The sequence below is a fragment of the Mastigoproctus giganteus genome, chromosome 12, assembly GCF_048544385.1.
Source record: "Mastigoproctus giganteus isolate SK-2022 chromosome 12, ASM4854438v1, whole genome shotgun sequence".
NCBI lineage: Eukaryota > Metazoa > Arthropoda > Arachnida > Uropygi > Thelyphonidae > Mastigoproctus > Mastigoproctus giganteus.
In genome coordinates, this window is record NC_143586.1 from 35,485,357 (window position 1) to 35,497,529 (window position 12,173).

General features: G+C 38.0%; 1 protein-coding gene across 2 annotated transcripts in view; it reads right to left on the reverse strand.

The window, feature by feature from the left end:
• LOC150076877 (protein phosphatase 1 regulatory subunit 21) overlaps positions 1 to 10,455 on the reverse strand; it is a 371,714-nt gene extending 361,259 nt beyond the window's left edge. For both annotated transcript variants that reach the window (XM_090386067.1, XM_090386066.1), the window contains exon 1: positions 10,296 to 10,455. The gene's annotated coding sequence lies outside the window, so the exon portion shown is untranslated. The remainder of the gene's footprint in view (positions 1 to 10,295) is intronic.
• Between the last annotated feature and the right edge of the window lie 1,718 nt (positions 10,456 to 12,173).

Sequence of the window (12,173 nt, forward strand, 5' to 3'; positions counted from 1 at the left end):
TTCTAAAATTGTCTTTCCTTAATTTGAATTTATGCCCCCTCAGGTGAGTAATCTGGGCAAGAGAAAGGAATCCCATCAGCACTGAGCATGTTCAAACCATTCATGATCAACAATACCATGTTGATTTAAAACTACAGTAGAACGTCGGTTATCTGGAAGCCAGTTTTCCAGAATGTCAGTTATCCGGAATTATTTGAAAGGCTGATTTTTCTTCTTTTTTTTATTAATGGTAGTATTTGAGACAAATGTTTATTATGTTAAAAGAGTATTTCTATCTGTTTTTTACTTCATATATCTGATAAAACATTGGATTAGGAAACAATGAGTGATAGAGTTTAGTCATTCGCTTCCGTGAAACCAATTTTCCAAAATGCAGAAGAATGCAATATATATGAGCTTATGCAGCATCAGCCAAAAAAAAAAAAAATTTACAAAATTAATATATGTTTGTCCAGTTTCTCCTTAAATTTATTTAACCTATCAACTTCCACAATGAGAGATAGAAGTTTGTTCAGCAATTAACCACCCGCTGGCTAAAGGCAAATTTCGGCACATCTATTCTACATCTGTCGTTCCTTAATTTGAATTTATGCCCCCTTAGGTTCGTAATCTGAACAAGTGGGATTTTTTATCTGCCATAAATGCTGAGCAGAGTTGATTATTTAATGTGTGTAACCTGGTCTGAAGATCTTGGTGTGTGTTCATATTTCCTAAGTCTTTGCTTGAGATTGTTCCTTTCAATTTCAATTATATAAAGAACATAAACAAAACATTTGAAAAATAATATTATCTCTGAAAATTCTTTAAAGAATATAGTCAATAAAATTCTAATAAATTTCTGCTGAATTCTCTCTCTATCGCTCTTCCCCCCCCCTCCCAATAACTGAATGTTTGTGGGTCCAAAACAGCCCAAATTGTAGATGAACATTCTAAAATGTGCAAGACTAGAGAGACGTATAGCACAAATAAAAAAATAAAAATAAGCTAAGTAAGTTGAGTAAAAGGAAGTTCTGCAAGCTGACTGTAATTTCCTTTAGACAGTGGTATCTCGATTATATGAGATGAATGAGACCAAAACTGCTCTGGAGTAGAAAAATACAACTATTTTGCTAATTTTTTTATACTAGTAAATCTTCTTCTTCAAGAGGAGTGTTTCCATTCACAATGAGTTTCCTCAGCCTACAAGTTATTTCTTGTTAGGAATTTTTTCCCGCCATAAAGTGCGGTTCAAGGTCTCTTGGTCGGTTAAGCCTCGGGCTGTCATGCACTCCCGTACTCCATCCATCCATGTCCTCCTAGGTCTTCCTCTTCTCCTTCTTCCAGGATAGCCATTGGATATCTGTTTTCTTGCATCCGTTTTACTTGTCCATACCATGTTAGACGATTTTCTTTGATGGTGTCAATAATAGTCTTTTTCACTTCCATTTTTTCCCTTATGTCTTCATTCCGTTTTCTGTCTTTTCTAGAAGTTCCTGCTGAGCATCTCCAAAAATCCATTTCTATGGAGAGCAATTTGTTTTCCACTCACCTATTCAATGTCCAGGTTTTTTTTTTTTTTTTATGTGAACCCCAAACACGAGAGGTATTAGAACCTATAGTACTTAGTAACGTGCTTGGGTTGGAGGTTGAGAAGACGAAAGAAGATATTTGTTGACATTGGACTTGAACTTCTGTAGATTGTAATTTTCAGGAAATACGTATGAAGGAAGGTTGTTCCAGAAAACGGCAGTTGAATGAATAAATCAGGAAGATGAAAAGTTGGTTCTGTGGGTTTGAAGTTGGACAGTAAATGGATGTTGGCTGGTGGCGGCACGTGTTCGGACTGTTTTGAAAGAGAGAGCGGGAATTATAGAAGCCAATTCAGAAGAACATTGCCCATGGAAGTATCTGTAGAAGACGCATGCAGCAGAAACAGTGCATCTATGAGAAACGAGTGGAGAGACTCTGTTAGAGATGAATCATTAATTAACTTAAACTACCCTCTTCTGAATGGAATCAAGAAGCCTGAGAGAGGTTAAGGGGGCACCACCCCAGATGTGGGAACAATATTCCATGGCAGGGCAGGTTTGCGATTTATAGAGTGAGCAGCTGTTTGGAAGAAAAGTAACGCCGAGAGCGAAAGAGAAAACCAAGTTTTTTAGATAGATGCAGAGAAAGCAATATTTGTAATGTGCTTGTGCCAAGAGAGATTAGAAGTCAGGGTAATCCCCAAAAGAGATATATCATTTTGCCTAGAAATCAGAGTGTCACTAAACATAAGCATAGGAGCAGAAGAATCCTTTTTGCGAGATATAAGACAAGACTGAGTTTTAGAAGGGTTGAAATCAACTAAATTGTCTTTGCCCCACTGGAGAATTACCTGAAGATCGGCATTTAAGGAATTGGTAGCAGATTTTCGAGAAGTTGAAGCTGATTGAGCAGGACAAGGTTTCTCAAAATAGAAAGTTGAATGCAATGTGCTATCATCGGCAAAACTATGGATAGGATTTCCAGTCAATGGAAGAAGGTCATTGATATACAAGAGGAAAAGAGTGGGGGAAAGAACTGAACCTTGGGGGACACCGGCATTAGTGGAGCAGTTAGAAGACAGAGAGCCATCTACCATCACCCTCAGTGAGCGATCAGAGAGAAAACTGGATAACTGATTACTAAAAACAATTGGCAAACCATAAGATGGAAGCTTGTTTAGAAGACCTTTATGCCAAACATGATCAAGAGCCTTTGAAATGTCAAGAGCAACTACTTGTGTTTCACCGAACCTTTCCATTGAATTAGTCCATAAATGGGTAACATAAGCCAGAATATCACCAGTGATATCGACACTGACGGAATCCATATTGGCGATCGTTGATCAGACAGAAGGTTTCTAGGTAGTTTCAGAGTTGGCGGTTAATTGATTTCTCCATTACTTTAGAAAGAGTAGAAGTAATTGCAATGGGACGATAATTGGATCGGAGGGATTTGTCACCCTTTTTAGGAACTGGCTGGATATGAGCAAATTTCCAAGCAGAAGGAAAAACACCTTTGGAATAAGAAAGTGAAAAAAGGCGGCAAAGAATAGGAGTAAGTTCAGGAGCACAGCTTTTGAGAACAAGTGGAGAAATACCATCAGGACCTGGAGCTTTCTTAGCATCAAGATTCATCAAAATCCTTCTGATATCCTTTTGACAGAAGACCACAGGAGGCATTGAATGGAGCACGTTGGGAATGGTGGGAGGTGTTTTACCAAGATCATTAATACATGAGCTGGAAGAAAAATGGGATGCTAGCAGATCCGCTTTATCCTTGACTGAAGTGACAACAGAACCATCTGGTTTGGACAGAGGTGGGAGCAGAGATGGGCAAAAGTTGCGGCCAATAGCTATGGCAAGAGAACAGAATGCTCGGCTACCATTAGGGCAAGAAGCAAGTTTTCTACTCTTAGCCTGTTCAAACTCTAGTTTGGACTGATTAATAACTGCTTTACAATTGTTGCAAGCTTTGGTGTAGGCAGAAAATGAAACTGAAGAATTAGAAACAAGCCAATTACGATATGCAACATTCTTCTCTTGGACAGCCTTAGCACATTTATTGGAAAACCAAGGTTTATATAAAGGACGAGATTTTAAAGTGGAGTGCGGGATAAAGGATTCCATTCCTGCAAGAATAATTTCACTGACACGATCTGAGCAGACGTTGACATCAGAAGTTTTGAAACAGTAATCCGACCAAGGAAAAGAAGAAAAGAAGTCTCGCAGGTCATCCCATTTTGCATTCTTGTAATGCCAAACAACACGAGATTGGGAATAGCCATGAGATAAAGGTTCCATTGGAGAAGAGATAATCACCAAGTTGTGATCTGAAGTGCCAAAAGGACCTCTCACTTCGACCGTGTACTTAGAAGGGTTGTTTGTGAGATAAAGATCAAGGGTATTGGCTGTATGATTAGGATTGTCTGGTATTCTCGTAGGTAAATGAACAATCTGTGCTAGGTCATTAGTAATTGCAAAAGCCTCAGCATCTCGGCCTGCTGGGTCGGTGTGACTTGAAAACGGAAGCCAGCTGGAGTTGTGAACATTAAAATCACCAAGGAAAATTACCTCACTGTTAGGAAAGTTGGACTGGAGAAAGTCAAGTTGCAAAGAGAGGAAGTCAAAGAGCTCCAAGTGATTAGTGGAGTTGGGAGAACGGTAGAGACAACAGATGAATTTGACACAATGAGGTAGAGAGATTTTAAGCCAGAGAAGATCAAAGAGAGGAGATTCCAAATTGCCAAGTCTCTGACAGGGAATATCAGAATGGACATATGCACAAGTACCACCTTTGAGGCGAAAGGAATCATACAGCGAATAATTTGGTCATCTGAGATGAGCAGTAGTTGAATCAACCGATAACTGAGATCCTGTCAGAAAAAAAGTACATGGGGTTTGGCAGACTGCAAGTGGAAATGGACATCGTTGAGATCAGAACTGAGACCACGTATATTTGTGAAATGAATTAGGAAGTCCTTGGGAGGTTTAGATCTTTTTGCAGATAAGCTTGCTCTATTAGTTTGACAATTCATGGTGTATTCAATAGTAAGAAAAAGTGGGTGGGACATGCTGTATGAAGTAATGAAATTTTTGGATATGGCGTACATGTGGTAAGAATATACCCAGATCCTTGACATAACGTGGCCTCGACAATGCTCCCCGCATACACACTACTCGGACTCCCTCCAGTCACTATCTGGCAGAGTAGAGGTAGCAAGATTATACACTAGCTGATCCAGAAGCCTCCTAGAGAGTTACCAATAGGTTCAGTCCGGTGTACTAACTAGCGGCCGGCCTGCGAACACTGTTTTAGAGCTGTACCCTCGAAATGTAAGGAATATTGGATCTCACCATGACGTTCATCATAACCTCAAAAGTCATCAATCATACTGCGTGACAGAAGAGATAGGGAAGGGTTGACCGGAACTTAGCTCTAGAGACTAAACATGGGTTCCACCACTTCAAGCCTCCAATAAGCAAAGTGGTGGTATTTCACCGGTTGATGAGAGTCATCTACCACATAGTACTGCCTGGTAACATAGAGGGGCGGCGTTCCTCCATGTGGTGTGGGCGCCACATCTCGACCCCTGCTTACGTTGGTTCACACCTGGGTGGTCACCCACCATGTACTTGTGCATGGAGGTTATACCCAGGATTACTAACAGTCCCACCATCGTGAAGGTGCAAGCAGAGGATTTGGCTGTCACAGACTGTCCGGACTTCCCTGAAATTGGGTCCACTTGACTTGAGTGTCACCTGAATATCAGTTCCATCAGCGTTTTAGACTCCCAGGTAGCAAGTACAGCTTGTCTGGCATATCTGAGAGAATGTCTGTGACAACCTTAAGGTTTCCACTCCATACAATAGAAGACTTTGTACAATCATTTGAAATATAAGTTTCTTTGTTTTATTTAGGATAATTTTGCTCCACAGAACAGAGTTTACATGCCGATAGCCTTTCTGCCATCTGTAATTCTCTTATTGATCTCTGTAAAACTAGTAAATACAATACATTTATTATTTTATAGTGGTTATTACATACAGTAGTTCTAAAAAAAGCATGTATGGAATAATTCTTAAATAGTTTTATTTAACAATACAGTATAGCAATACATTTTAAATGTGTATTATCTCTTGCTGAATTTAATGTGCTGTAAAATGCTGTATTGACTGTGCATTTAAAACAAAGTTTTAAATGCACAATCAATAAATTCAATTTTTTATAAATTACACTATTGTTATTGTTAAATCATCACATTAGCACCTATACTGTTATATTACACAAAGCATTCTGGTTGTTATACTACTCAGAAAAGTTTTTCAAAAGGTCAAGATGATCAGTATCGATTACAAGTTTGAGCAGTTACATAATCTTGATATCCAAATATCTGAGTTCTAATTTTCCTGTTCCAGTGCAGAATGAGAGCTCAGTGGCTACATAAACTGCCGCATAAACAATTCTAAGTTCAACTGTTTTATCACCTTTTATCACCACACCCTCTTTTTTTTTCTGCACTTTGGTTGGCCAGTTAAAAGCTCAGATAATCAAGCTGTTACTGTATATTCTTTTCAGTAACATTTTTGTACATTACGAGAAGGCAGCCAACCACTTAGGGTGGACCTAGGCGTAACCACTTAGGGTGGACCATACCTTTAACCTTTCAGTAATCGTGTGAATGACAATAGTCATTCATGGAATTTTAAATTGGTGCCAATAAATAGTAATTGCATTTACAGCTATGTAACTTTCAGTAACTTCGTATCTCAAGCTAATTTATTGTTTCTGTGAACCCAGATCAAGTGGCAGTTAGTTTTCTGAATAATTTCCATAAAAATTGGCCTCGAAGACGACAGTCATCCATGTGACTAATAACGTTACAATTCTCCTCTCCATTTCACATTGCTGCATTCTGATTCACTGTTGATTTCTACAGTTATTTTATTCTGTCCTTGCTATGATTTCAGTTTTCACTTAGATTTTAGAGTGCGCTGTCCTTGTTTGCTCTTTTTTATTTGCGTTATGTCTATTTTGCAATGTCACATTCTAAAAGAATTAGGGTAATAGGTGATTTTAGTGCCGAGAGTAAAACAATTGTTATAGTAGATAAATAAGCATATATACACAGTAAAGTAATATTTTGTATATTTACTATAAAAAAATGTTTTTTAAAACATATATAATTTTGAAATATATATTACACGTGTCATTGAAACCAATATCTTTACTCTGTGTTTGATGCACATCTCATACTAATAAAATATTCTATTAGTAATGAACATCAGATTATTCTATTAGTAATGAACATCAGATTATTCCATTATAGTAATAGAGGCATGTGATGCAAGAAAGCAAGCATATGAGCTTATGTAGCATCAGCCCAAAAAAAAAAAAAAAAAAATTCACACAACCATTCCCTCTAAAAGTTTGTTCAGTTCCTCCTTGAATTTATTTAAGCTATCAACTTCCACAACAACAGATGGAAGTTTGTTCCAGCAATAAACCACCCGCTGGCTAAATGCAAATTTCAGCAATTTCAATTTATGCTCCCTTAGGTTTGTAATCTGAGCAAACAGAAGACTCCCATCAGAATGAATTCGGCATGCTCAACCCATTCAAGGCCTTGTGCACCTCAACTGGATTACCTCGCAAGTGCCTAGTCTCCAGCCACTGCAATTTGCAAAACTTGAGACCCTCCCTTGGTAAGAGGACCCCCTTCGTTCCCCTCACCAATCTTATTGCCCTTCTCTGTACAAGCTCAAGCAAATCTACATCCTTCCTAAAATGAGGCCTCCAGACCTGTATGCAGTACACAAGGGGTGACCTGACCATTGCCTTATACAAAGGGATAATCACCTCCTTTTCCCTGCTAGCAAAATTCCTATATATCATTGACACAAAACCCCATGACCTACTCTGGCAGCCTGTCTGCATTGCTCAGAAAACTTCATATCTGACTGCACAATTACTCCCAGGTCTCTTTCGTTGTCTACCATTTCCCAGGTCTCTTTCATTTTCTAAGTCTGTGGTACTAGACTTAGTACCACACAGTTGGTATGTTCCTCTGGAGTTACTTCTACCCATATGCAGTACTTTGCATTTGTCAATGTTAAACTTCAATTGCCACTTCTCAGCCCATCTGCCCAAATTTTCTAGATCCTGTTTCAGTAGTACACTGCCATTAACAACCCTGCCGACCTTTGTATCATCTGCAAACTTCAACACCAAGCCTCATATACCTTCATCAATATCATTGATAAATATACAAAACAACAGTGGGCCCAACATCTAACTCTGTGAGACTCCACTAATAACATTAGTCCAAGAAGAGCAGTGGGCATTGATTACCATTCTCTGACCTCTTCCACTCAACCACCCTTTTATCCATTTTAGCAACTTACCCTTAATTCTGCTCCAATTTGTACAGTAGTCTTCCATGTGCAACAGTGTCAAAAGCTTTCCTGAGATCCAAGTATATGATATCAAAATTATTTTTGATTTATTTATGATTATGAAACTTCTATAAATAATAATCTACTGATTGAAAGAATGTATGTGTGTGTAGACATGTATAGTATCTTATGTAGGACGGCACCTGAACGAAAGTTCAACTCCGTCTTTGTACACTGTGATGGTTACAGAGCACTGTAACAGGCCAGAAATGTGTGTAATGTTATGTTCGTGCAGTATGTGTGTTGTTGTGTTGTTTAGTTGTTTCTGGCCGTTTTGTCACCAGGCAGGCGATCACCTGGAAAGCCTGCCCAGTGTCCGTCTACACCACGGGGAGGTAGGCCACAACTGCGCAAGAACCATGGCCAACCTCAACAGTCACGTACTAAATGTCCAAAGAGGGTTTGGAGCCATTCAAAAGAACCCCGTGCCAGCAAGCCGGCAACAGCGCGCACATGCACGCACGCGCGCGCGCACACACACACACACACACACACACAGGAGACAGGACAGCAGAAGATGAAGAAATAAGGATGAGAATAGCATAAAGTAAAAAAAAATAATAAATAAATAAAATTAAATTTAAAAAAAAAAAATAATAATAATAATAATAATAATAATAAAAATATATATATATATATAAGAAGGAAAAAAAAATATATATATATATATAGAAAATATATGTATTAAAAAAAAAAAAAAAGAAAAAGTAAAATAAAATCTTTATCCATTTCTTGCCCACATCTTTATGCAGTGCTGCCCAAAGTGGTCCACAAAGAGAAAAGGTGTATTGTCAAACAGAAGTAGTAATGTCATTCAATCATGATCGGCAGGAACAAATTCTAGATATAATTCTGAATTCTGTTAAACTGGAGTGGTGTCAGAAGTCTCTGGTAGATGACGGTATCACTGAGCAGAGGTTTAGTTGAAGAGAGTCTTGATAAAGGATGAGTCAAAGAAGTGCAGCATCTGTTAAAATCTTTGCGTGGTCTTGAAAGCCACAACAATTTTGTATATGACGTCATCAGGACGACAAGGCAGCGCACAGTTGTATTATGATTTATGATGCATTTTCAGTTTCATTTCTTGAATTAACATTGAGGTTGAGAGACTTCCTGCGATTAAAAGCAGCATTGCAGAAGGTTTGAAGGGCCCGGAAACTGTTGACAGAAATGAGTATCTTCTCACCTCCGGGACACAAGTTTGGTACTGTTGCCTTAAGAGCCGATCTTAGATCCTCGTAAATGGAGCATTCAAAAAATACGTGAGGAGAGTCTTCCGGTAGCCCACATCTACAGGAGACTGTATTGGAAAGTCTGAATTGGTAGAGTTTTGCGTTAAGCGAACCATGCCCAGTTAGTATGTAGGAGGTAAACAGTGAGGGTGAAAACCATTTTCTGGTGGATGATGAGAGTAGTGCAGTTACGTCGGGAACGAAGTTTTTGGTGATAGCTCCTTTTTCGGTAGAATTCCATCTATTCTGCCAGGTGTTCACTAACAAATTCCAGCATCTGGTTCGCTCAGTTTTGGGATCAGTCTGAGGGTTAACAATGATTCCCTGAAATTCTGCAGAAATGCCTTTGCGGATGTTTGAAAGAATAATCATAATCGACACAAATATTCAATATTTCTATCATTTATAGAATATTCACCATCAATGCCCCGATACCAAAATTCTATCAACGCCGAACATTAGATAATTATTTATGGCCGTCCTTTTTTCCAGAAACTTAAAACCAATCTACAATGTCTCTGAATGGATCAATAAAAACACCAATTATAAAATTACAAAGAAAGAAAAAAACAATCCACAAGCTTAAAAATGAATTTTAAGCTAAAGGACAAGTCATCCATGAGACTAAAAGTGTCACGCGACTACTAAAGAGTTAAGACTGTAATGTGACCTATGCAATATATGCAGATTTTTTATAATATCCAATGTAATTTTTACCAATATAATACTTGCGCTAGAAAATGCAAAAGAAAGCGAGTGCCTTCTCAATACATGAATGAAAAGCTTTAACCCAATGAACAAAAACTAAAAACATATACATGACACTGAAAAATTAACTCAACATGTTTTCAATGTAGACGATATTATTCAGCTCTTCATAAATTACGCTTGGGAGTAATTATCAATAATCGCGATAACACATCATATAACATTGAAAATACACCATGATACACAAGCAAGATTAATTCGAGGAGAACTCTGTATTTTTAATATTTAACAATTGTGTATTAGTTCAGGGAGTGACATTTGAAAACAAATATTTCCACCTCTTGTATATTCCAACTTAACATGACAAGCAGTGTAACATGCTGAAAATACTTACTAAATAAATATCTTATTTGCTGAAGCATTGTAAGCCCTACTAGGAATGCAGCAGGTAACAGCTGTTTTCATATTAAAATTACTTTAATCGATCTTTAACTCTGTCTATCATTTTAAAACAACTATTTTTCACAATCATACGCCAAGAATCAACAACCGGAAACGCCTCCACACTCTCGATACCGATACTACCGGTTTAAGATCAGCTGATCGCTATAACAAATACAGTATATAACAACATCAAACTAAGTTCTACAGTAAATATACAGTTGTACTGGTTATAAAACTATAATTAGGAATTAAAGCTTTTAGAACGAGTAATGGTTAACGCATTCATGTCATGTCTTCAGAAGAATCACATTCCACAAATATAAATTAGTAAATATCGACTTGTTTGTCAATGTCCATGTTTGGACTGATATCTGTAAATGCATATTATTATTATTATTAGCTATATGGTGCAAGGAAGCCTGAGGCATATGCTGCAACAGTCAAAAAAAAAAATATATATATACTCTTTCTTTCTATAGGGCCCTTAGTTTTGTCTTATATAAATGTGGTTTACCCAATTATTTGCAGACACAAATGATTTTGTGGAGGCGTAAACCTGTTCCCTATTGGTATTATTTCTACAAGGTAATTAGTAGTAGTAATGGCATGTGATGCAAGAAAGCAAGTGTATGAGCTTATGCAACATCAGCCAAAAAAAAAAAAAAATCACACCATTCCTTCCAAATTCTTGTCCAGTTCCTTAGATTTATTTAACCTATCAACTTCCACAACGACAGATGGAAGTTTGTTCCAGCAATAAACCACCCGCTGATTAAAGGAAAATTTCCGCACATCTATTCTACATCTGTCTTTTCTTAATTCGAATTTATGCCCCCTTAGGTTCGTAATCTGAACAAGTGAAAGGATCCCATTAGAATTAGGCGTGCTCAAACCATTCAAGGGTTGAGCACGCTATACACCTCAATCAGATCACCACGCAGGTGCCTAGTCTCCAGCCACTGCAATTTGCAGAACTTAAGCCTCTCTTTGTAAGAGGAGCCCTTCTCTGTACACGCTTAAGCAAATCTCCATCCTTCCTAAAATGTGGCCTCCAGACCTGTACGCAATACTCAAGGCGTGTCCTGACCATTGCCTTATACAGAGGGACAATCACCTTCTTTTCCCTGCTAGCAAAATTCCTATATATCATTGACAAAACCCCATGACCTGCCCTGGCAGACTGTCTGCATTGCTCAGAAAACTTCATATCTGACTGCACAATTACTCCCAGGTCTTTTTCATTTTCTACCACCTTAAGTGTAGTACCACACAGCTGGTACGTTTCTCTGGGGTTACTTCCACCCATATGCAGTACTTTGCATTTGTCAAGGTTAAACTTCAGTTGCCACTTCTTAGCCCATCTGCCCAAATTTTCTAGATCCTGTTGCAGTAGCACACTGTCTCCTAGGTACTAGTTGAACATGTGTCTCTAACATCAGAATATTTATGGGGCTCACAGGAATATTATTACCCTCAGGGGCTCACATCTGGTGAGTAAAATTTGTGCGAATAGTATATTGAGAAAAGAAAACCAAAAGTACTGGATAAACCAAATAATTCATATTTAATATACAAGGGTGAGCAATTAGTAATTTAAAATTATTTACACATGCGGGTGCATTGTAAACAAAAAGCCAAAATTTTCCAAGTCATCTACTGACTGCTACATTCTTCTGGGATCAAAATGGCATCATTTTTATCGATTTCTGGGTAAACCAAACGACCATCAACAAACAAAGATACTGCTTGTCCCTAGAAATGTTTAATCGAGCTCTGAAAACCAAAAGACTAGAATTGAATCGGCAGGACATTACGTTTCGTGAGGATA